The sequence below is a fragment of the Dinoponera quadriceps genome, unplaced genomic scaffold (genome assembly GCF_001313825.1).
Source record: "Dinoponera quadriceps isolate SergipeBrazil2010 unplaced genomic scaffold, ASM131382v1 scaffold163, whole genome shotgun sequence".
In the NCBI taxonomy this organism is placed as follows: Eukaryota; Metazoa; Arthropoda; class Insecta; order Hymenoptera; family Formicidae; genus Dinoponera; species Dinoponera quadriceps.
The window spans coordinates 88,017-91,262 of NW_014554384.1; positions in this window are offsets into that span (position 1 = coordinate 88,017).

The following is a 3,246-nucleotide window of genomic DNA, read 5'->3' on the forward strand; positions in this document are numbered from 1 at the left end:
TCGTCGTTGTCGCCGTCGTCGTCCCTTCTTCGTCCTCACGGCTCGGTCTGCCAGCGTCGTATCCCGCGCCTTCACAATCTCTCCCTCCCTTCGTCTTCTCACTCGCAGTCCCCCTTTCTTTGACATCGTCCCCTCGATCCGACGAGCAACCCTCTCGGGACACGACGTCGGTATGGTAGGTCCCGTTTTTGCGTCGCGCGCGCGCTAGCGGGCGAGCCTGAGGAGGGTCGAGCGGAGACTGCGACACGAAGAGGCAGGCTTGTCCTGTCTTAGCTTGTCTCGCCTTGTCTTGCCTTAACAAGCTTATGCAGCACTCTCCAACTGCACCTCCGGTCGCCACCTCCAGTCGATATCCTCGTCGCCGAGGCTCTGGAATGGTGTCGCGAAATAGCGAAGTATCTGCTCTGGATTCATCTAACCTCGGACAGATCTTCACGTAGAGATGCGTGACCGATTTTCTTTTGTAATTCATGAGAGAGAGAGAGAAAGAGAAAGAGAGAGGGAGAGAGAGAGAAAGAGAGAGAGAGAGAGAGAGAGAGAGAGAGAGAGAGAGAGAGAGAGAGAGAGAGAGAGAGAGAGAGCATCGTGCTTTTTTGCGGTTTTCGTATTAGGTATTTGCGTTATTCAGCGTGTTTTTTTTTTAATTGAGAGTGAAGCAAGGTGAGAAGATAGAATAAACTTAAATATATTTTAATTGAAGGCACAATTTTTATACACAGTAAAAAAATTTTTTACTCGTGTTAAAATCGATCCTTATTAACATTTTGTGTTAAATTTTTAATATATCCGTGTGTTAATTTAACATATTGTGTTTATTAACACACAATATGTTAAATTAACATTTTGTGTTGTGTCGAATAACATATTAATTTTGTGTTAATTTTTTTACGTAATATTTACGTTACTTTTTAACATATTCACTTTGTATTAAATTAACACAATAATTTGAACGGACTGTTTAAAATGGACTGTTTAAAATATGTGAAATATGTTAAATTTAACACAAAAACTTTTTACTTTATATGTTGGGGACGATATTCAGAATTATTCACTTGATGACGTGTATTTTGCGGAAATGCGGAAGAGCGAGACATCGCGAGTGAGGAAGGAAAATACACAGGAAGAATTCAAATTTGTTTTTGACAGACAATCGAGGAAAATTTCAGGCGGTCGTTGGTTTCGCGGTTTCGTACGATCGACGCGAGTCTAGGTCAATAGATCGTATTCGCACAGAGACGCTAGATCCTTGGTCTCTAGAACTTGGCGCTAGAAGATTCGCTCGCGTACGTTTTATCGGTTCATTATACACAAGATCGATGGCATCTACGAGGCCGTAACATTTTTCGGATAAGACCGGTCTAACCCTCCGTCGTTTTCTTGGTCGTTGTTTGTACGTGCGTGTGCGCGCCCCGCAGACCCGTCTTATCTTAGCGTTTCCGGTCCAGCGAGCCGGAAATGCGTAATAGAGGGAGTAGACGAGTAGACGCGAGGGACCAGCAGGGCGAAACGAGAGAAAGAACGCGAGCACGTGCGGAAAATGGAGAGGGAAAACACGCGCGAATATCGCGTCTGGTATAACGAGCGTCCTCTCTCCCTCTCTCTCTTTTTCTCTTTCTCTCACTCAGCTAGCGCTTCCGCAAACTAATCCCGACCAAAATCCCAAAGTCCCCTTCGAAAATTATAAACCAGACTAGTCTGTTTCAACGACGTTATTATACAGCCTTTCGCAACTTCATGCATTCTGTCATGCGTTTTTGTGTGTGAGGACTGGAAATGTTTATTAATTGGGAAAACAAAGCGCCCGGTAGTTTATTTATTTGGAATGAGTTTCCACGAAGGATGACGTTAACGTACGAGAGATTTTCGCGTATCGCATAGACGAGATATCTCTCCTTTTTCTGTCTCTCTCTTGTTTTGAATTTAATAAAAAAAAAAAGGAAATTAAATCTCTCTCTCTCTCTCTCTCTCTCTTTCTGCAACAATAAAATTCATTTAATAATCTTACGTGCTTTCCTCAATCGGCGGACCCGTAATCAAGTTCGACGGCGAATTAAAACGCGCCTATTCACCGTTCTTGGAACAGCCTGTACAATAACGCCGGACCAATGATCCTTCGGGTCGGTTGCTGTTATATTCGCGCCTGCATTAAATTAAATTCGCGATCCCCTCGACATCTTCGCGTTTGAAACTCGAACATTATTTAACCGGAAGACCTTTTTCCGCGCGAAGGGAGGAGAGTGTTCTCGCCGTCGGCGTGCAATAATCAGAAATTAAAGCTCGCGCGCGAATCGAATTTCGGCGCGCAAGCAAAATGATTTGACCGCTTTGCAGCGTGATCCTGCAAATTAAAGGTGCGAGGAGAACGGAAGATCCTCCTTAAACCTCTTCTTCGTATAAATTAGTCCCGAGGCCTTCACACTCGTCGGATTACGGAGATTATCCGGATCATAGGAAATCCGCGGTCCAATTAATCTGAATAGGACTTTGGAATAAACTCGGTACGAAGAAGCAATCGCCGACGGCTGTTCGGATCGCGAACAAAGCTGAAAATTTACCCGGCTCCGATCGATTCCCGTAACTCCCCGCTAAAAATGCTCCGAGACAAGAATCGTAAATAGAAGAGTAATCCGCGGCCCGAGAGAGGAGAGAGAAAGAGAAAGAGGGAGGGAGAGAGAGAGACTTATTCGCAACTGTTCTCGCGGCTCGTCCCTATATATATCTTTATAATCGAGCTTCAAATTAAACTTCCGCCGAGGCAAAGTCCGCGCTCCAAGTTAGATAAGCAATACGATTCGTTATCTATTCGCACCCACTAAAGTTTAATTGCTGAAAATCCCTAACAGTTTCAATCCCCGATAACTCAAAAGTTACCGATGCGTCGACGCTTTTGTCGAGGAGCAATCCACTCCGAATTGGTCAGAGAATAGACGAAAGACAGCGTACGGGGAGGGAGGGAGAATGGCGGGGTAGGCAGCGGATAATCCGGTACGCGTCCAAGGGAGTTAGTAGTCCGATGGTATTATATGAAACTATAATAATAACGCGACGCGGGGCGCGGAGAAGAGCGGGAGGTCTCGGGATCTCTCGCTAGAGAGACGTCCGCCGCTTCACATCGGCGAATTCGAGCACCATCGAAGTCGACGAAACGCCTGACGTTGCAGCCGCTTCGCGAGTTCGGCGTAGCGTGAAGTACAGCAGGATACGCTTTCGCCTTTCGCCCCCGTTCCTTTAGCCTCCCCCCCCCCC